General features: G+C 49.1%; 1 long non-coding RNA gene and 1 pseudogene across 1 annotated transcript in view; one reads left to right on the forward strand and one right to left on the reverse strand.

Moving 5' to 3' along the window:
• Positions 1-23479, forward strand: part of LOC149428977 (uncharacterized) — a 65101-nt gene that overhangs the window by 25696 nt on the left and 15926 nt on the right. The gene's annotated exons all lie outside the window — the stretch shown is intronic.
• On the reverse strand, positions 1570-1685 carry LOC149428978 (U2 spliceosomal RNA; annotated as a pseudogene).

A 23479-nucleotide genomic window follows, 5' to 3' on the forward strand; every position in this document is an offset into this window, starting at 1 on the left:
CCTATAGGATGTGCACATGGAGAGAAAACCTGTGCAAGGCCATGGAGACAAGTGAGGCAATCTCGCTTTACTTCCCGAGCTCCGCAGGACAAGGTCTGCTTTTGTTTCTTTTGTGAGGGTTTAGTTCTGCTTCAACAAGCCAAAGAAACACTCGACATTTCCTGGCCGGGTTTTATTGAACTTGTTTGCAAAAAGAAAACGTTGTGTTCAGAGTGGAGGAATAGAATGGAGACGTTCAGACAGACGCTGATTGCAGATCCAGGGAGTCTGTTTATTAATGGGAGATGGCAGCTGGGAATAAGTCAGTACACTGGATCGGAAATTGTGAACGGAGAAGTCGGTGTGTCAGTCGGTCCACATCGTACATTGTATGATCTCCCCCCACCTGGGACTAGTGTTTGGTGAGCAGTGCGATGAAATGGCAGACGTGGTCAGAATAGCACCAGTGGCACAGCTCCCGACACAGGACGATGTCTTTTGGTACACTGACTTATGAAGGTCGGTGCTCCCTGTGACTGTGCGTGCAGCCTTGTGCTGCCATCTGTTGGTGTTTTACAGAACTAGTCTCAAAACTTTTTGTTACCCCCTCATATACTGTAAGTCTGATCTTAGTGAGCATAGGCTGCATGCACCTCAAAAATCCCTCTTAGATAAAGAAGGATCTTGGGTTGGGGAGACGCCGCACGTTAAACACAGAATTTACTCTTTTTTTTTTTTTTAAGTCCGCAAACGTGCAAACTACAACGAAAAACCCGTAAGTGATCACAAAAAATGTGCAAGTGCGAACACCACACGAAAAAGTGCACTTAGGGGTGTGTTTGTCCTACCCCCGAAAGGGTTGGACCGTTCGCCTGATCCCCCGGGGCACGAAGCTCCTGACAGGGACAAGGTTCCCATTTGGTCCTCCTGGCCAAAAGGCCTGGTGGACCACCGTTCCTTATGCCCAGCCGAAGCCGGACATCCAGTACTAGGCCAGGGGGTTCTCCCGAAGAGAAAACCCCCTAGGGATCAGGGGAGGAAGGAACCGTAGGGCCACACATCCTCCCCCTAGACTTCAGGTAAGGCCCGAGGACCCACACCCTCCATCCGTGAAAAACACACACATAAGTAAAGTAAAAAGTGACAAAACGTGGGAAGTGCATAATAAATAAGATAAAAGATAAAGTAAAGAAAAAAATAAAAAAGTGGTTCCGTGCCGAATAGTGCACAGACCGGGCCCTGAGGCCCGTAGCAAAAATTGCCCTGGACTTAGCCAAAAGGCCTGGTCCTTAGGGCGCTGTGCAAAAAGAGGTGAAAAACAGTGGCCATGTGTCATCTTCACACCGTGGGGTCCCACACCCAAGTGTTACTAGTGACACCCCTGAGAGCGTCTTCCCCAGGGGGCACTGAGTTTGCGGACTTTTTGCGTCCCCAGCCCCTGGCCAGACCAAGGTAGATCCGTTCAAATCAGGAGGTACTGGGTCTTTCCAGTCTTCTCAGAGGAATTACTCCCGGGGCCCCAGCTTAACTCGTGGCGCTCCCCGGTTTCTGTCCCTCCGGTACTAGCCTTCCGGACCCCCATCATTCCAGTGAGGGTACTATACAACAGCCATCCCCGCAAAGCTAGAATGGCCGGGAGCACCCCCACTGGACACTGATAAGAACAGATACTACACTTGATCTTAGCCAAAAGGCCGAGAAGCGATCTGCCGAAACAATTCAGTTGGTAGTTCTGTCATTTTGAAATTTAGTTGACACTTTGATAGCACTTCCTGCAGAGGTGACACCCAGTGACACCCAGTGAGGTCAGGTCTCCGGGTCTCCTCTATCGATCAGTGGCGGTGAGTTCGCTAGGCGTGTTCTCAGCCGGTTTGTAACCTTCACTCCTCATTGGAGGGAATCTGACATACGGATTTGTAACGTCTCATTTTTTCTCCCTTTAACTACATAAAATGAGAAGAATCCGGAGTATTCTATGTTGGGAGGTTCTGATGAAAGCAGCAAATTGAAGGTATACAAATAAGATAGAAGAAGCCTCCTGCACTTAAATGGAGTCCTGCCCCCAAAAGCTGCTGACACTAACCTTATACCCAATAAGTAAATAAATCAATAAAAATAAACAGTGTAGCGCTATCAAACTAGAACAAATGAATAAGTGATTAAAATACATAAAGTAAATACATAAAGAAGCGTCCCCTTAGTATACACATCGGGGAAGGAATACAAAATGAAATCAATCAATAGTGTCATGCGTGAATTCCCTCTCACAGGGAATATTCAGTGCACAGGGGGAAATGTGCAGCCCTAATTCAATAAAGTGAAAAAAACACAATAGTGCACATCAACTGTGAAAAAAATAAGTTCCAAGATTTAAAAAAAAAACGATGCTTAAAGCGGTCCTCCCACTTCACTCTTCATGCAAATATCGTGCTGTGTACGTGATCCACACGTGACAATCCTGCAATATCCGAAATGCATTTCGGATATTGCAGGATTGTCGCGTGTGGATCACGTACACAGCTCCTCCCCTTCAGTCTTGCATAGGTGTACCGGCTCCTCCCCTTCAGTCTTGCCCAGGTGTGCCAGCTCCTCCCCTTCAGTCTTGCATAGGTGTACCGGCTCCTCCCCTTCAGTCTTGCACAGGTGTACCGGCTCCTCCCCTTCAGTCTTGCACAGGTGTACCAGCTCCTCCCCTTCAGTCTTGCACAGGTGTATCGGCTCCTCCCCTTCAGTCTTGCACAGGTGTATCGGCTCCTCCCCTTCAGTCTTGCACAGGTGTATCGGCTCCTCCCCTTCAGTCTTGCATAGGTGTACCAGCTCCTCCCCTTCAGTCTTGCATAGGTTTACTGGCCCCTCCCCTTCAGTCTTGCACAGGTGTACCGGCTCCTCCCCTTCAGTCTTGCACAGGTATACCTGCTCCTCCCCTCCAGTCTTGCACAGGTATACCTGCTCCTCCCCTCCAGTCTTGCACAGGTGTACCGGCTCCTCCCCTTCAGTCTTGCACAGTAGTATCGGCTCCTCCCCTTCAGTCTTGCATAGGTGTACCAGCTCCTCCCCTTCAGTCTTGCATAGGTTTACTGGCCCCTCCCCTTCAGTCTTGCACAGGTGTACCGGCTCCTCCCCTCCAGTCTTGCACAGGTGTACCTGCTCCTCCCCTCCAGTCTTGCACAGGTGTACGGCTCCTCCCCTTCAGTCTTGCACAGGTGTACCAGCTCCTCCCCTTCAGTCTTGCACAGGTGTACCAGCTCCTCCCCTTCAGTCTTGCACAGGTGTACCAGCTCCTCCCCTTCAGTCTTGCACAGGTGTAGCGGCTCCTCTTCTGGACTGAAATGTCTTCCTCTCATTTCACCGCACACTGGAAGCTTCTCACAAGGTGCATTAGAAGCTGTAGCAAGTCAGGTAGAGCTCCTCCTCATTTCCTGGCTGTAGAACATCCAGCATCATCTAGCTCTTTCCCCCTCCAGCCCCTCTGTCCCTGACCCCACCCCCTTCATTCATTGGATTTCGGTTCATGCAATCCTGTAGGTTTAGCATCACTTGTGGGTGTTACCTAAGCAGGTTTGATATTTGCATAACTCCTCCCAAGAGCCAGCCCACTGCTTGCATTGGGTACAGAACTCAGATAATTGTTCGTCAGAGCATTCGATGATGTCATCGCTGTCAGATCATGTCTGTTTCTTCAGAAATCATTGAAAGATGAATGCAAAGGAAACATCATGTAGATGTATAAGTATTGTGTATATAGAAGTATATAGATATGACCTGTATACCGTGGGGGTTGATTTACTGAAGGCGAATAGACTGTGCACTTTGAAAGTGCAGTTTCTCCAGACCGTAGTAAATGAGGTGGAGCTCATCCAATCACATGCAAGAAAAATTAGCAAAAAAAAGACAACAGCATTTTTGCTTGCACATGATTGGAGGATGGAAGTCAGCAGAGCTTCCCCCTATTTACTAAGCCCTGAAGCAACTGCAAAGTGCACGGTCTATTTGCCTTTAGTAAACCAACCCCTGTATGTTCACCAGCCGATGGGATTGTATTAGATAGACAGCCTGTGAGCTGCTCAGAGTCCTCCATCCCTGGTTCCCCCTCTTTCTGCTCCTCATCCTTCTCTAACTACAACTCCCAGCATCCCCAGCATCTTAGGGGGGTGGGGGGGGTGTCCAGATGGAGCCGAAGTTTGGAGTTGCGAGTGGTGGTTGCAGCACAGGGCACTTTAGAAGAACTCTGGTGGGCGCAGTCCCTCAAGGTGAGGCTTTCTTCAGAAACTCTGAAAATGGGAACAGCTCAGATATGACCAGTGGGGGGCGCTATGTGTTGGGGGGGGGTGCACATTGAGGATTAGTGGGGGGGATATAGAGTGTAAGTCACATGGGGAGCAGGGGGTACAGAGTGTGAGAAAGGCAGGGTGCAGTCAATGCAGAGGGTACACCCCGGACCAGGGGCGGACTGACAACTCATGGGGCCCCCCGGGCAATAGGGGATCATGGGGCTCCTGTGTCCTTGCCCAAACTCAAAAAAGCCTATGAAAAAGGTACCAGGGGCATCTCATGGGGCCCCCTACTGACCCCGGGCCCTTGGGCTGTGCCTGAGTTTCCAAATGGTCAGTCCGCCCCTGCATGGGAGTACAGGAAGGGCAAAGTAGGCTCACCAGAGAGAATGAAGGTCCACTTTAACCTGAATAGAGTCCTACAGAATCCGTCCCTAGGACCCGTTCCCTGCATCCTTGGACCTGTACTGAGGAGCGCCTGGTACAAAAAGGTCATTTCACTTAAAGATCTTTTTGAAACATTTAATGGCCGACGTGTTTCAGGGGAAAGGCTCGCCCTTCTTCAGGGCTTCAGTAGTTCTCGTTATTAGGAATGGTGATGGAATGTATAGGGGACCTGTGAGAAGGATTGATGAAGATCATGTAGAATCGCAGACTTCATCTCATCAAAGAGATGCCAGCTGTGATCTGATTGGCTGCTGTGGCCAAGATGTGAATTATAAGGCCGATGTGTATTGCCAGTTTTCCGGACACCAAGGCAATATTTTCGGCGGCAATATTTTCGGCACACGTGTGTTATGTTCAGCTTGGCCTTTGTAAGGTGTCATCAACGAGCCCCCCGAGCCATCCTTCGGGAAGGAAAGCTTTCTTGGAAGTGGAGACTTGATTCGATGTAGGAAGGGGATTCCTCCCTTTTCATGCGCTTGGGGTGATTGGAGCCGTATTAGTGCATTTGCGACAGGAACAATGGAGTACTGCTCAGACTTGAAGAAGGAACATTCCCCAAAAGCCCCGAAAGTATCACGGACAGGACTCCATTGTTTCTGTCCCTTTTCATGGAAAGTTATAAATGTAACACTTCTCGTTTTTTTTATTTGTTTCATTGTAATGAGCTGTACAGGATTTTGATTTGTTCTGCTTTTTATATTCCTTTGTTAAAGTGCGGATTTAGGCTGCTTTCACATGGCAGAACTTCTAAGATGCACCAAATGCTTTTTAAAAAACGCACAGAACATGTGAAATGCATTGCTTTACAGCGCATAGCAGTGAATAGCTGGTTGTTGAGGACGGCGCGGCGTGCCGGCTAGTCATTGGTTGTTAAGGACGCTGGCGGGTGGTTGTTATGGAGTCAGAACCCATCGGCATCCTTAGCAACCAGCAATAATGCCTCCCCCTACCTCCATAGGGGCCAGCATGTTCCTGCACCTCTTCTGCAGGAGCAATGCTACCACGGGAGAGGGAGGAGACACAGTAGGAAAGCCAGTGGCATCAGCTCCCAGAATGCAAGGGGAGGAGAGGGGGGCCTGCTGGACTAACTGGTGCACAAGGCACAATGGTGAACCTCATGTGTATTTGGGGGGGGGAGTGCAGGGGGGCATTGTGTATATATCCGCTGATTATTAAGGAAGCCGACACGTGCCGGCTCCTTAACAATAAGCTATTCACTGGTTGTTAAGGACACTGGCGGGTGCCCACTCTGTAACAACCAGCATTACTTTGCCATGTGACCCCAAAACAGGTCTGAACAGGTCTGAACAGGTGGTAGTCAGTAGCTGAGGGGACAGACAGCAGGTAAGGTAGCAGTCATAGTCAGAACAGGAGGTCAAACCAGGAATCAGCAGAGACCAGTCATAGTCAGGATCTAGCCAAGATAAAACTGGGAAGCAGCAGAGACCAGCCATGGTCAGGAACTAGCCCAGGTCAGTCTGGGACTCAGCAGAGACCAGCCATGGTCAGGAACTAGCCCAGGTCAGTCTGGGACTCAGCAGAGACAAGCTGTGGTCAAGAACCAGCCAAGGTCAATCTGGGAATCAGCAGAGACAAGCTGTGGTCAAGAACCAGCCAAGGTCAATCTGGGAATCAGCAGAGACAAGCCATGGTCAGGAACTAGCCCAGGTCAATCTGGGAATCAGCAGAGACAAGCCATGGTCAGGAACTAGCCCAGGTCAATCTGGGAATCAGCAGAGACAAGCCATGGTCAGGAACTAGCCAAGGTCAATCTGGGACTCAGCAGAGACAAGCTGTGATCAGGAACTAGCCGAGGCCAAACCATCAGTCAGCAGAGATGAGCCATGGTCAGGATCTAGCCAAGGTCAATCTGGGACTCAGCAGAGACAAGCTATGGTGAGGAACTAGTCGAGGCCAAACCAGGAATCAGCAGACAAGCCGTGGTCAGAAACTAGCCAAGGTCAACCTGAGAATCAGCAGAGACAAGTCATGGTCAGGAATTAGCCAAGGTCAAATGAATCAGCAGAGACAAGGGCAGGACAGGTCAGCAATGGCAAAACAGGTTCTGGGTTCAAGTCGCAGAGCATCATCTGAAGATCATCCAACAACTTTCTGGTTCAGCTCTGTTCCTTAATTAGGCCATCTGGTGCCAAGACTGGGATTAGGTGTGTACCTATCTGCCCATACGTCCATGCTGTGCGCCTGCATGTATTAGGGGATCGGTTGCAGTAATTGGCCCCCCACGCCGTGCCCATCACCCTCCCTGCCCACATCCGATTCACCCAGCTACCTGGGTCACCCCTGCTAGCCTGGGACTGGTGGTACCCCCTTATGCATGGCCCTGCTCCATCATTGGTGTCAATTGGTGGAAGAATGCCCCATGGTCCAGATAAAGGCAATCAAAGGGCCACAATTTGGTTCTATGGGTTCTCAGGTGGGTAATGTACTGATAGGATGAAAGGAGATCAAAGGCCTATTAGAGAACTGAATGGAAGGGGTGCCCGGTGTGGTGTGTCTGAGGATATGTCAGAGTGATGAACCTCAAAAAGCTTCATTTCACCAAAAACGCATTTCCTGGCTAAAGCTCAGCGCTTCCTCCGTTTACGGTGATACATAAATGTTTGACATTTCTCGGTTTACTCTTCCACCCGAGTGTGTCTGTGTGACATGGATACACTCGGGTGGAAGAGTAAACCCAGAAATGTCAAACATTTATGCAACACCATAAACAGTGGAAGTGCTGAGCTTTAGCCAGGAAACACGTCTTTTGTTGAAATGAAGCTTTTCTGAGGTTCATCAGACTTGATGACTTTGACCCGTCCTTAGACCCACCACTCCAGGCATCACCAACGGGCTTTTCTCCTCTCTTCCTACCAGTACATTACTCACCTATTGTAGTGGTGAGTTATGGCCACGAAAGGCGCCTTTTGGTGAAATAAAGCTGCTGGAGGTTCTTCAAACCTAATGATTCCAGCCCATCTTTAGACACAGCACTCCGGGCCCCTCTGCCATTCGGTTCACCGATGGGCGTTTCTCCTCCTCTCATCCTACTAGTTCAATACCTATTTATTGCAGTGGTGAGTTATAGCCACGAAACGTGTCTTTAGGTGAAACAAAGCTGTAACGGAACCGGACCCCGACTGCACTCGGGTATTTCCGTTAGACTCCCGCTTCCCTGTCCGAACACAGATCCCCGGACACCACCGCTGACCATACAAGACGAAACCGCACCAGACTTGTATTAACACAGGAAATGGATTGCTTTATTTTAACACAGACACAAGATATATACACAGGGCGGGGCAAAACATTTAGTAACAAGACACACAGCAGACTCCTCCCACCGAGCCAATACACATAAACACATACATCCCATAATAGTCTGCTGGCAAGCAAGACACAATAGAACAATGGGACCACGTGGCATTAAACAATGAACAACCCCCACACCCCACCTATACATGTCTACTCAATAGCAGGACATTTCACTCTGTACCCCTAACAGGCACAGGGTGACTTACACATAATAGGGATATGGGGAGCTGAGACAGGGGTCTCCCCACCTCTCCAAAGGGGGCTGTGTTCCATGGGCCCCCCACCCAAAGTCACTCCCGTCACAAAAGCTATTTGGTGTTCATTAAACATAATGATTCTGGCCCATCTTTAGAACTATGGCCGGGACAAGTAGTGGGAAGGAGTGTGCAATGATCTACTGTAGGGATGGGGGCTATTTCCTTTTGTTACAAGGCTGACAGGAGTAGTGACAACGGCACCACTACTCCTGTCAGCCCAGTGCTGGGAGCAGCAAGGAGAAGAGGAGAGAGCCGGGACGTGGTGCAGGCTGTGTTCTCACCCCCCCCCCCTTTCTGCCAGTGCAGTGCTCCTGTATTAAAAAGCAGGCGGAGGTGATCAGAGACACACAGGAGCTGCACTGACAGGAAGGAGGTGGGGGAGAGAGCACAGCCTGCACCACTGAGCGCAGAAGTGTCCAGGAGAGAGCTGGGAGTGGAGATCCTTCAACTTAAGCATGTGCCCAGTGTTAAAACTGAGCTGCACAGTGATTATGACAAGCAGGTGACTGCTGGGTGTAGGATGCCATAAACTTGCACATCATGAATGGGGGGGGGGGGGGGGGCAGTTTGGCATCTTTGCCCTGGGCTCTGGATGACTTTGTCCCGGCACCATTTAAAACACCCCACAATGGGCACCTCTGCCTATTGGTTCACCGACGGGCTTTTCCCCTCCTCTCAACCTGCCACACGCGGCATGCATTTTGACCCCCGGTTCACATCTATGCGGGTGGTGCCATTCCACACGAAAATCCGTGCACCTGCACCACCCGCACAGAGAATTGCGGACTCACGGGCGGGTGCCATTAGTTCTAATGGCACGCCGCCCGCAATGGGAAACGGAACCGTACTGGGGACCTCGGCTGTGTTTTCCAAACTAGTGCAGGGACTTCTTTCCCTGCGTGCCTGCGCAAAACGCAGCCCGCATGGCCACATAGGTGTGAACCTAGGGTTAAACTTGCCACTTCGGCACCACGTCTGCTCGTAGGTGGGCGGCCAGGCAAGAGGTTTTGGAAAAATACGGATCAACTGCCTAATTTTACCAACCCCCCCTTACTGGATGCGATTGGGAAAGGAACCTAAAATTTCAGTAAAGTTTTTCCATATCAGTATATTTGCAGGAAAATCTATTTCACTGAAATCCTTCCCTCTTTCATACTCTCTATGCTGTGCGTCAGGCAAGATGGCGGCACACAATGGAACGGTAACCAGGTCTCTGCGGACAGGCCGGAGAAGAGTTCTTGTTCACTTGTTGTTCATTGTGAGTTGTACAGATGTGGAATATCTTCCATTTGGCGGCAGTTCCTGTACACGGTGGAGGAAGGCGTATTACGGGTTGATGTATCCATGCCTACGGAAGGAGGTGACATTTATTGCACAAGGCGCTGCGCACTTTTATTGGCTGCGGTCTCAGAGAGCGCCGAGTTTGATAGAGTGTTGATTTGTCCCAGAATGCCGCGTTCAGCCGCGTGGAGATACAATCACATATCGCTCTGATCAAACACAATTGCGATGTTCTCATTTCCTGCGCTGGGCGGTGATGGCGGCCGTCTCCCTTGAACGCCGCGCTCAGGAATGTTGCGTCCCGCCGATTGTTGGTGACATTACAATAAAAGTGCTTTTCACGATTGTTCCAGCCTTTATAACACACAGTGGTCACTTTGCGCCATTATGTGGAGGGGGGGGGGGTGACTGACCGCCATGAGGACAATGACTCTAGACTGGAGGGACTTTTTTCAAGCAGGCAGGTCATAGACGGGTCGAAATCTGAAAGTTCTGTCGAGCAAAAAACTAAGTCAGCGGATACGGTTCTGCCATCAATTGTTTCATTTTTAAAAATAAAAATCCGTCGTGTTGGACTGGGCACTTGTGATGGCGGCACGAAAATCACATGTCGCCAGGTCCTTTCTTTCTCAGAGAATAGGTGCAGGAACTGCCCTTTTACACTGTCCTTTGGTTCCACCCCCTACTTACTTCCAAGCACCGTTCCTTGGTACCACCCCCTACCCAACTCCAAGCACCGTTCCTTGGTACCACCCCCTACCCACCTCCAAGCACCATTCCTTGGTTCCACCCCCTACCCAACTCCGAGCACCATTCCTTGGTTCCACCCCCTACCCACCTCCGAGCACCATTCCTTGGTACCACCCCCTACCCAACTCCAAGCACCGTTCCTTGGTACCACCCCCTACCCAACTCCAAGCACCATTCCTTGGTTCCACTCCTACCCACCTCTGAGTACCACTCTTTGGTTCCACCCTCTACCCACCTCCGAGCACCATTCCTTGGTTCCACTCCTACCCACCTCTGAGTACCACTCTTTGGTTCCACCCTCTACCCACCTCCGAGCACCATTCCTTGGTTCCACCCTCTACCCAACTCCGAGCACCATTCCTTGGTTCCACCCTCTACCCAACTCTGAGCACCATTCCTTGGTTCCACTCCCTACCCACCTCCGAGTACCGTTCCTTGGTTCCATCCCCTACCCACCTCCGAGCACCATTCCTTGGTACCACCCCCTACCCAACTCCGAGCACCATTCCTTGGTTCCACTCCCTACCCACCTCCGAGTACCGCTCTTTGGTTCCACCCTCTACCCACTTCCGAGTACCGTTCCTTGGTTCCACCCCATACCTACCTCTGAGCATCGTTCCTTGGTTCCACCCCATACCTACCTCTGAGCATCGTTCCTTGGTTCCACCCCATACCCACCTCCAAGCACCATTCCTTGGTTGCACCCCCTACCCACCTCCAAGCACCATTCCTTGGTTCCACCCTCTACCCACCTCCAAGCTCCGCTCTTTGATTCCACCCCCTACCCACCTCCGTGCACCATTCCTTGATTCCACCCCCTACCCACCTCCGAGCACCGTTCCTTGGTTCCACCCCCTACCCACCTCCAAGCACCGCTCTTTGATTCCACCCCCTACCCACCTCCGTGCACCGTTCCTTGATTCCACCCCCTACCCACCTCCGTGCACCACTCCTTGATTCCACCCCCTACCCACCTCCAAGCACCATTCTTTGGTCCTACCCCCTACCCACCTCCAAGCACCATTCTTTGGTCCCACCCCCTACCCAGCTGTCAGTGCCACCCTTTAGAGAATACAGAAACAATACAGTTTGCATGGAATTTGTTATTAATGACAAAAAAAGCAGTAAAATCGATCCTCTGCGACCAGCAACAATAGACCCCCCCAGCAACTAAATACCCTCCCAGCAACAACAGACCCCAGGAAGCAACAACAGATCTGCCCGCAGCTAGCATCAGTAGGCGCTCCAGCAACAAAAGACCCCTCTCCTAACAGTAGATTACTCCAAGCAACAACTGACCCCGCCAGCAATAGATCCCCACCAGCAACAATAGACCTCCCCAACATCAAAAGACCCCCTCAAAAAATGGACCCCCTCCAGCGACAATAGATCTCCCAGCAGGCAGCATCAATGGACCCTGTAGTACACCCCAGCACCCCTTGTCATTACATACATTAAGTGCTGGAGGTGCTGGAACTGCTTTCCCGCTGCCGAAAACCCCCGTGTGACGCAGCTGGCAAACTAATGATGAAAAAACGAACGATTCAAATTTCTCATTCGGTTTTCGCGTCGTCTATTTCCGGCTTTACTATGTATCTATGTAACTATTTTCTTAACCACTTCCAGTCCCCCCCCCCCCCCCCCCGGACACTTTCCCCCCCCTTCCAGTCCGGACACTTTCCCCCCCCTTCCAGTCCGGACACTTTCCCCCCCTTCCAGTCCGGACACTTTCCCCCCCTTCCAGTCCAGACGCTTTCACCCCCTTCCAGTCCGGACGCTTTCCCCCCTTCCAGTCCGGACACTTTCCCCCCCTTCCAGTCCAGACGCTTTCACCCCCTTCCAGTCCGGACGCTTTCCCCCCTTCCAGTCCGGACACTTTCCCCCCTTCCAGTCCGGACACTTTCCCCCCCTTCCAGTCCAGACGCTTTCACCCCCTTCCAGTCCGGACGCTTTCCCCCCTTCCAGTCCGGACACTTTCCCCCCTTCCAGTCCGGACACTTTCCCCCCCTTCCAGTCCGGACGCTTTCCCCCCCTTCCAGTCCAGACGCTTTCCCCCCCTTCCAGTCCAGACGCTTTCCCCCCCTTCCAGTCCGGACACTTTCCCCCCTTCCAGTCCGGACACTTTCCCCCCTTCCAGTCCGGACGCTTTCACCCCCTTCCAGTCCGGACACTTTCACCCCCTTCCAGTCTGGACACTTTCCCCCCCTTCCAGTCCGGACACTTTCACCCCCCCTTCCAGTCCGGACACTTTCACCCCCTTCCAGTCCGGACACTTTCAACCCCCTTCCAGTCCAGACACTTTCACCCCCTTCCAGTCCGGACACTTTCACCCCCTTCCAGTCCGGACGCTTTCCCCCCCTTCCAGTCCGGACACTTTCACCCCCTTCCAGTCTGGACACTTTCCCCCCCTTCCAGTCCGGACACTTTCACCCCCCCTTCCAGTCCGGACACTTTCACCCCCCCTTCCAGTCCGGACACTTTCCCCCCCTTCCAGTCCGGACACTTTCCCCCCCTTCCAGTCCGGACACTTTCCCCCCCTTCCAGTCCGGACACTTTCACCCCCTTCCAGTCCGGACACTTTCCCCCCCTTCCAGTCCGGACACTTTCCCCCCCTTCCAGTCCGGACACTTTCCCCCCTTCCAGTCCGGACACTTTCACCTCCTTCCGGTCCGGACACTTTCACCTCCTTCCGGTCCGGACACTTTCACCTCCTTCCGGTCCGGACACTTTCACCTCCTTCCGGTCCGGACACTTTCCCCCCCTTCCAGTCCGGACACTTCCCCCCCCTTCCAGTCCAGACACTTTCACCCCCTTCCAGTCCGGACACTTTCCCCCCTTCCAGTCCGGACACTTTCCCCCCCCTTCCAGTCCGGAAACTCCCCCCCCCCCCCCCCCCCAGGCCAATTTTCAGCTTTCATCGCTATCACACTCTGAATGACAATTGCGCGGTCATGCAACACTGTACCCATATGAATTTTTTAGCATTTTTTTGAGACAGATAAAGCTTTATTTTGGTGATATTTATTCACCGCTGGGAGTTTTATTTTTTTTGCTATATAAATGAAAATGTCCAAAAATTTTGAAAAAAAGTGTTTTTCTTATAAAATTTTGCAAATAAATAATATTTCATCATAAATCTTGGCCAAAATTTATTCTGTTATCTTTTGAGTAAAAAAAAAAATAACCCAAATGAGTTTATAACCAAAAATTATAATTTTTAAAAACATTTTTTACATTATTATTTTATTTTTTTATATTATTATTTGTGGGTTTTTTTTTTTACATACTGTCACCCTATCAGTACAGTGTTACCATGGTGACACTGTACTACTTGTGGGGGGTGATGAAGATTTTTTTTTTACACTGATTGCTTTTACACCCATAAAGGCTGTAAGAGGAATCATTTCTCCGCTCTGGCTGCATTCCTGCAGCCATTGAGAAATACTGTGTGAGCTGTGATTGGTCACAGCTTGTCACATGGTACAAGGCTGTTGTAAATGGCCCTGTACCATGTGATCTCTGTGATCATTCACAGATTTCACACATAGTAAGCAATGATGTCAGAAGTGACATCTTGCTTACTACTCTGCATGTGATCACTGATTGGCCAATCAGTGATCACATGATCGGGACCTCGGACAGAGGGTCTCGTACAGCGATTGGTGTTCCACTGTGTCTGGAGGACACAGCGGGCACCGGAACGCGGTGCTGCGCGCTCCCAGGGAGCGCATACAAGCAGGGGGCGGGGAGGCCGTTTACAAACGGCCACCCGACTCTGCACTGCCACCCTCTGGCCGTTTATATACAATGGCCGGACGAGAAGTGGTTAAAATCTGGACGCGCGATGAGAATACCAGACAAATAATCGTCCATTTTTTTTTTGCATGTTAGTCTCACATCAAAAATGAAGGGGTTACTAGAGGTTAGAATATTCTCGTATGACAGAATACACATTGGGGCGTGATGTCACACATTGTAATGTATTTCTGTTGTATTTTTGGACAAAAACTGTACAAGTTAAATGGAAATCGTACGATCTGGTATCCTAGGAGAAAATGTTTGTGCCTTTGAATAATTTCACACGATATCTGTGTACTAATGATCAGATTGCCGTACGATCGTCCGATATTCTGATCAGGTGTACTAGGCTTTAAAGCAGGGATCTCCAAACTGCGGCCCGTGGGCTGAATGTGGCCCTTTGCTTGCTTTTATACGGCCCTTGGGGCACTTTTCCTTTCACTGATACGAATCACCCTTCCTTCCACTGACACCAATGATGGGGCACCATTCCTTCCACCGACACCAGTGATGGGGCACTATTCCTCCCACCGGCACCAATGATGGGGCACTATTCCTCCCACTGACACCAATGATGGGGCACTATTCCTCCCACTGACACCAATGACGGGGAACTATTCCTCCCACTGACACCAATGACGGGGAACTATTCCTCCCACTGACACCAGTGATGGGGCACTATTCCTCCCACCGGCACCAATGATGGGGCACTATTCCTCCCACCGGCACCAATGATGGGGCACTATTCCTCCCACCGGCACCAATGATGGGGCACTATTCCTCCCACTGACACCAATGACGGGGAACTATTCCTCCCACTGACACCAGTGATGGGGCACTATTCCTCCCACTGACACCAATGATGGGGCACTATTCCTCCCACTGACACCAATGACGGGGAACTATTCCTCCCACTGACACCAATGATGGGGCACTATTCCTCCCACTGACACCAATGATGGGGCACTATTCCTCCCACTGACACCAATGATGGGGCACTATTCCCCCACTGGCACCAATGATGGGGCACTATTCCTCCCACTGATACCAATGATGGGGCACTATTCCTCCCACTGACACCAATGACGGGGAACTATTCCTCCCACTGACACCAGTGATGGGGCACTATTCCTCCCACTGATACCAATGATGGGGCACTATTCCTCCCGCTGACACCAATGACGGGGAACTATTCCTCCCACTGATACCAATGATGGGGCACTATTCCTCCCACTGACACCAATGATGGGGCACTATTCCTCCCACTGACACCAATGATGGGGCACTATTCCTCCCACTGACACCAATGATGGGGCACTATTCCTCCCACTGACACCAATGATGGAGCACTATTCCTCCCACTGACACCAATGATGGGGCACTATTCCTCCCGCTGACACCAATGATGGGGCACTATTCCTCCCACTGACACCAACGATGGGGCACTATTCCTCCCGCTGACACCAATGATGGGGCACTATTCCTCCCACTGACACCAATGATGGGACACTATTCCTCCCACTGACACCAATGATGGGGCACTATTCCCCTCACTGACACCAATGATGGGGCACTATTCCTCCCACTGACACCAATGATGGGGCACTATTCCTCCCACTGATAGCAGAAATGGGGAACTAATCAGCTTTCAGGTTTTTATTGCCAAAGCTTCATTGAAGAAGCTGAAGCTAGAAGCTGATTGGCTGCCATGCACAGCTGCACCAGATCCCGGGTGCTCCAGTTTTAGTAAACCCCCCCATCCTGTCTTGGGGTGACAACACTCACTATCTATGGAGGAGCAATGTTGTCACCCCAGGGCACTACAAACACCTGCCCCTGTCCTCATCTCCATAACATAGGTGGGAGGTGTTCTGTAGTCCACACTGACAGGAGTGCAGCACAGGAAGCTGTCCTCTCTCTGGAGTTCTGGCGGGATCAAAAAGATATAACGAATCACTTTTAATTGTAACCGTAACAAACAGACCAAAAAGTGCGACTACGAAATAAACTGGGAACCCTCTTCTCTGCGCTGCGCCCCTGATTGGACGATTACCTACTGGCGCACTTCATCCGCCCTCTGAAATCAAAATAAAAGAACTCATCAGCGGAGAGGCCGAGCGGAGTCTGCTGAACGCTGGGAGCATTGTGCGCTGCCCGCGGACGGCAATCACGGCTGCCATGGTAACGCGCCACTCCACAAACACACATTTTGTTCCAAAAACTGCAGAAATGTTTGCGCTGATGTTCGTTCCCAGACTGCAGAGCGGCGAGAGAGACGGGAGGCACAACGCCATCCGCCGCTTCCCACGGCCAGTAACGCGGGATTTTATTACCTGGCAAGGGGGGAGGGGGGGTCAGGTGCGTGATCTGGAATCGCACGTCGCTTGTCTGATGTCGGTTATTCTGCTCGCTGCAATTCTGTGTTTTATGACATTCGCTACAATTATTATTATTATTATTATTATTATACAGGATTTATATATTATTATTATTATTATTATTATCATACAGGATTTATATATTATTATTATTATTATTATTATTATTATTATCATACAGGATTTATATATTATTATTATTATTATTATTATACAGGATTTATATATTATTATTATTATTATTATTATTATTATTATTATACAGGATTTATATATTATTATTATTATACAGGATTTATATAATATTATTATTATTATTATACAGGATTTATATTATTATTATTATTATACAGGATTTATATATTATTATTATTATTATTATTATACAGGATTTATATATTATTATTATTATTATACAGGATTTATATATTATTATTATTATTATTATTATTATTATTATCATACAGGATTTATATATTATTATTATTATTATACAGGATTTATATATTATTATTATTATTATTATCATACAGGATTTATATATTATTATTATTATTATTATACAGGATTTATATATTATTATTATTATTATTATTATTATTATCATGCAGGATTTATATATTATTATTATTATCATACAGGATTTATATATTATTATTATTATTATTATTATACAGGATTTATATATTATTATTATTATTATTATACAGGATTTATATATTATTATTATTATACAGGATTTATGGCGCCAACAGTTTGCTCAGCGCTGTACAATTTAGGAAGTTACAATGTATTTATATTATATACAGTATATATTACATTAATGACTCTGTATTTACTTTAGAGTGTAAGCTCCCAGGATCAGCCCCTCCCTCCTAGATTGTAAGCTCCCAGGATCAGGGCCCTCCTATCCCTCTTGTATTGAACTGTATTGTTGCTGTATTGTCTCCCATTATATTGTACAGTGCTGAGCACACTGTTGGCACCATAAATCCTGTATAATAATAATATAAATCCTGTATAATAATAATAATAATAATATAATAATAATACAGTATATATTACATTAGTTACTTTGTATTTATTTTATATATGATATTTTCTACTCTGTATAGATAGTAATTATACAGATACCTGGGGGGGATAGACTTGCTCCTTGTGTGCAGAGCCTCTACTTTCTGCTTTGTAAATGACACCAATAATTTGGGGGGTTCTTCCTACACTGACACCATTAAAGTGAAGGGGGGGGGTATTCTCCCATTGATACCAATAATTTGGGGGCTCTTCTTCTATTGAAAGCAATAAAGTGGGGGGAGGCTACTCTCCCACTGCCACCAATAATTTGGGGGGGATATCCCACTGATGCAAATAATTTGGGGGGATATTCTCCCACTGACACCAATAATTTGGGGGGATATTCTCCCACTGACACAAATAATTTTGGGGGATATTCTCCCACTGATACCAATAATTTGGGGGGCTCTTCTTCCATTGAAACCAATAAAGTGGAGGGAGGCTATTCTACCACTGACACCAATAATTTGGGGGGATATTCTCCCACTGACACCAATAATTTGGGGGGATATTCTCCCACTGACACCAATAATTTGGGGGGATAGTCTCCCACTGATACCAATGATTTGGGGGGATATTCTCCCACTGACACCAATAATTTGGGGGGATAGTCTCCCACTGATACCAATGATTTGGGGGGATATTCTCCGACTGACACCTATTATTTGGGGGGATATTCTCCCACTGACACCTAATATTTGGGGGGATATTCTCCCACTGACACCTAATATTTGGGGGGATATTCTCCCACTGACACTAATAATTTGGGGGGATATTCTCCCACTGATACCAATAATTTGGGGGATATTCTCCCACTGACAATATTTTGGAGTCTTTTCTCCTACTGAGGGCTGTGCATTATCCTACTGACACCAATGAATTGGGAAGTCATACTCCCACTGAGGGCCATGATTCCACTGACACCAATGAATTGGGAAGTTATACTCCCACTGAGGGCCATGATTCCACTGACACCAATGAATTGGGAAGTTATACTCCCACCGAGGGCCATGATTCCACTGACACCGACGGTATAGTTTATTTTTGCACCCACTGACTCCTATAATAGAACTGATGTTCAGCACTGACTCACCAGCACTGTAGGGGGCACTGCGCCCTACTCCTGACTCCTGCACTACATGACACACTGATAGTGTTGCTGACTGCTCAGTATTCCCCGGTGAAGCTCCTCCTGAAGGTCGGGTGAAGCTCCTCCTGCAGGTCGGCTCAGACTTATCTCTCCATCTCTAGTCAGTGTGCAGAAATGGAAGGGAAGAGTCTCACTTCTGATGTCCTGAGGAGGACACGTTGGTGTCAGTGAGCTGGGGTCAGTTATTCCCGAGGATTTTTTTGGAATGTGAGTACACCCAGACTCTGCGTATCTTGGTCCACCTACCACCTCGCCGCACTCAGGTGTCTCTCCCGGGAGGTATGTACTATGGGATGTTGTATTATGGGATATTGGGAGGTGACTGAACTCAGCGATGGTTACATTGTACAATGTCTGGTTGCAGTTTTGTTACCGACTCCCCTACAGGGGCAATTTTTTCATTGCCAAATTTGCATTTTCTGCTAGAAATTACTTTACCCCCCCAAACAAGTATATACACTATATTGCCCAAAGTATTGGCCCCACCCTCCAAATCATGTGATTCAGGTGTCCCAATCCCCTCCATATCATGTGATTCAGGTGTTCCAATCCCCTCCCAATCATGTGATTCAGGTGTTCCAATCCCCTCCCAATCATGTGATTCAGGTGCTCCAATCCCCTCCCAATCATGTGATTCAGATGTTCCAATCCCCTTCATATCATGTGATTCAGGTGTTCCAATCCCCTCCATATCATGTGCTTCAGGTGTTCTAATCTCCTCCCAATCATGTGATTCAGGTGTTCCCATCCCCTCCATATCATGTGATTCAGGTGTTCCAATCCCCTCCCAATCATGTGATTCAGATGTTCCAATCCCCTTCATAACATGTGATTCAGATGTTCCAATCCCCTTCATATCATGTGATTCAGATGTTCCAATCCCCTTCATATCATGTGATTCAGGTGTTCCAATCCCCTTCATATCATGTGATTCAGGTGTTCCAATCCCCTTCATATCATGTGATTCAGGTGTTCAAGTCCCCTCCCTATCATGTGATTCAGGTGTTCCTATCCCCTCCCTATCATGTGATTCAGGTGTTCCAATCCCCTCCATGGACTCAGGTGTATACAATCCATCCCCTAGGCATGCAGACGGCTTCTACAAACATTGGTGAAAGAATGGGTCGCTCTCAGGAGCTCAGTGACTCCAAGAGTGGTCCCGTGATAGGTGGCCACCTGGGCAATAAGTCCATCCGTGACATTTCCTGGCTACTAAATATTCCACGTTCCACTGTTAGTGGGATTATAACAAAGTGGAAGCCACTGGGAACAACAGCAACTCAGCCACCAAGTGGTAGGCCACGTCACATGACAGGGCGGGGTCAGCGCATGCTGAAGCGCACAGTGCGCAGAAGTCGCCAACTGTCTGCAGAGTCAATAGCTAAAGACCTCCAAACTTGGTGTGGCCTTCAGATGAGCCCAACAACAGTGCGTAGAGAGCTTCATGGAATGGGTTTCCATGGCCGAGCAGCTGCATCCAAGCCTTCCATCACCAAGTGCAATGCAAAGCGTCGGATGCCGTGGTGTAAAGCACACCGCCACTGGACTCTAGAGCAGTGGAGACGTGTTCTCTGGAGGGACCAATCACACTTCTCTGTCTGGCAGTCTGATGACCATGTCTGGGTTTGGCAGTTGCCAGGAGAACAGTACTTGCCTGACTGCATTGTGCCAAGTGTAAAGTTTGGTGGAGGGGGGATTATGGGGTGGGGTTATTTTTCAGGGGTTGGGCTTGACCCCTAGTTCCCAGTGAAGGGAACTCTAAAGGCGACATTTTGGACAATTTCATGCTCCTAACTTTGTGGGAGGAGTTTGGGGATGGCCCCTTCCTGTTCCAACATGACTGCCCGCCAGTGCACAAAGCAAGGTCCATAAAGACATGGAGGAGCCAGTTTGGGGTGGAGGAACTTGACTGTCCTGCACAGAGTCCTGACCTCAACCCCATAGAACACCTTTTTACCCAGTTTGTTGGTAAAATACGAGGTTACATCGAGTAAAAAGATACCAAACATATCAAGCTTTATATTTCGGCATGCCTGTTCAGTCGCAGAAAACGACCCATATTAGGTGATGCTTTAAAAGCTTTTATGGGTTATCATTATAGAGATGACTGTGAATTATCCTCGAATTATGGATCTCTCACCGACATTCATGTTGAAATTTGTATTTATTTTATGTAATCCTTTTTTTTTACACTTTTTTTTTTACTGTATTGCTATAGCAAGGGGCTAACAAGCCCTGGATGTGATAGAGTGAGCAGGTGACAGGTCCTCTTTATGGTCTATTATACCCCCAATGTTCCCCCGTCCTCCAGTGCAGCTAATCAAGCACAGATCATGCTTGAATAGCTGCATCCTGGCATGGCCCCTGAATCCATTTATGACACCAATAGGACCAGCATGGCCCCTGCGTACATCTCTGATACCAATAAGACTGCCAAAGTCCTTGCATCCATCTCTGACACCAATAGGACCAGCATGGCCCCTGCGTCCATCTCTGACACCAGTAGGACTGGCATGGCCCCTGCATCCATCTCTGACACCAATAGGACCAGCATGGCCCCTGCGTCCATCTCTGACACCAATAGGACCAGCATGGCCCCTGCGTCCATCTCTGACACCAATAGGACCGGCATGGCCCCTGCGTCCATCTCTGACACCAATAGGACCGGCATGGCCCCTGCATCCATCTCTGACACCAATAGGACCAGCATGGCCCCTGCGTCCATCTCTGACACCAATAGGACCAGCATGGCCCCTGCTTCCATCTCTGACACCAATAGGACCAGCATGGCCCCTGCGTCCATCTCTGACACCAATAGGACCAGCATGGCCCCTGCTTCCATCTCTGACACCAATAGGACCAGCATGGCCCCTGCGTCCATCTCTGACACCAATACGACCAGCATGGCCCCTGCGTACATCTCTGATACCAATAAGACTGGCATAGTCCCTGCGTCCATCTCTGATACCAATAAGACTGGCATAGTCCCTGCGTCCATCTCTGACACCAATAGGACCAGCATGGCCCCTGCTTCCATCTCTGACACCAATAGGACCGGCATGGCCCCTGCGTCCAGCTCTGACACCAATAGGACCAGCATGGCCCCTGCTTCCATCTCTGACACCAATAGGACCGGCATGGCCCCTGCTTCCATCTCTGACACCAATAGGACCGGCATGGCCCCTGCTTCCATCTCTGACACCAATAGGACCGGCATGGCCCCTGCGTCCAGCTCTGACACCAATAGGACCAGCATGGCCCCTGCGTCCATCTCTGACACCATTGATGGTGATTTTCTATCTCAGTCCTAGACGTGGATTATTGTGTGATTAGCCTTCTATCTGCTGGTGACTTCCCTGACACCACGAAGGCGGGGAGGTGAAGGATTGGAGGTGAAGGATTGGAGGTGAAGGATTGGAGGTGAAGATTCAAGGTGAAGGATTGGAGGTGAAGGAATGAAGGTGAAGGATTCGAGGTGAAGGATTCGAGGTGAAGGATTCGAGGTGAAGGATTCGAGGTGAAGGATTCGAGGTGAAGATTCGAGGTGAAGGATTGGAGGTGAAGATTCGAGGTGAAGGATTGGAGGTGAAGGATTGGAGGTGAAGGAATGAAGGTGAAGGATTCGAGGTGAAGGATTCAAGGTGAAGGATTGGAGGTGAAAGATTCGAGGTGAAGATTTGATGTGAAGGATTGGAGGTGAAGGAATGAAGGTGAAGGATTGGAGGTGAAGGATTCGAGGTGAAGATTTGAGGTGAAGATTTGATGTGAAGGATTGGAGGTGAAGGATTGGAGGTGAAGGATTGGAGGTGAAGGATTGGAGGTGAAGATTGGAGGTGAAGGATTCGAGGTGAAGGAATGAGGGTGAAGGATTCGAGGTGAAGATTCGAGGTGAAGGATTGGAGGTGAAGGATTGGAGGTGAAGATTCGAGGTGAAGGATTGGAGGTGAAGGATTCGATGTGAAGGACTTGAGGTGAAGGATTCGATGTGAAGGAATGAAGGTGAAGGATTGGAGGTGAAGATTCGAGGTGAAGATTCGATGTGAAGGATTGGAGGTGAAGGATTGGAGGTGAAGGAATGAAGGTGAAGGAATGAAGGTGAAGGATTCGAGGTGAAGATTGGAGGTGAAGATTGGAGGTGAAGATTCGAGGTGAAGGATTGGAGGTGAAGATTCGAGGTGAAGGATTGGAGGTGAAGGATTCGAGGTGAAGATTCGAGGTGAAGGATTCGAGGTGAAGGATTCGAGGTGAAGGATTCGTCATGTTTGGACGGTTGGGAGTGACATTGTGTGACATGGAATTCCCCTTTTATTCCGGAGTGATGAAGGTGTCAGGTGACCGCACGGTCACGGTGTGTGCCGAGCCGCTCACTTCACTTGCATACCAACTGAGTCCATGTGTATGTATGGCCTGCGCCTTCGTTTTATACGGTCACGTCTCACCTTCACTCTCCCAGCCTTTCATTTCCTCTGCGGATGTTCGGGGAGACACAGGAGATCGATGTGATTGTGTCTTCAATAACATCTCCGCCTGCCGACTGGATCTGAAAGTTTCATTCTACCTCCCCCCTCATCACCACGGTAACACAACTTTGAAATACAAGTTTTCCATATTCATGTCATTACTGGGTCTCTGTGCATCTCTATGCAATGTGGGCAGATCGTGGATGGTGGGAGGGGCTGGAAAGGTGCTGTACTTGGCTCCCTGAAAACATCAGAGCACCCTGCCTCAGTACTCCGCTCAGGAGCCCACAGCCCTGGTGCAAGTAGTAGGAGGAGTTAT

Source organism: Staurois parvus, unplaced genomic scaffold, assembly GCF_062004578.1.
Source record: "Staurois parvus isolate SC_StPar_1 unplaced genomic scaffold, SC_StPar_1.0 ptg002881l, whole genome shotgun sequence".
In the NCBI taxonomy this organism is placed as follows: domain Eukaryota; kingdom Metazoa; phylum Chordata; class Amphibia; order Anura; family Ranidae; genus Staurois; species Staurois parvus.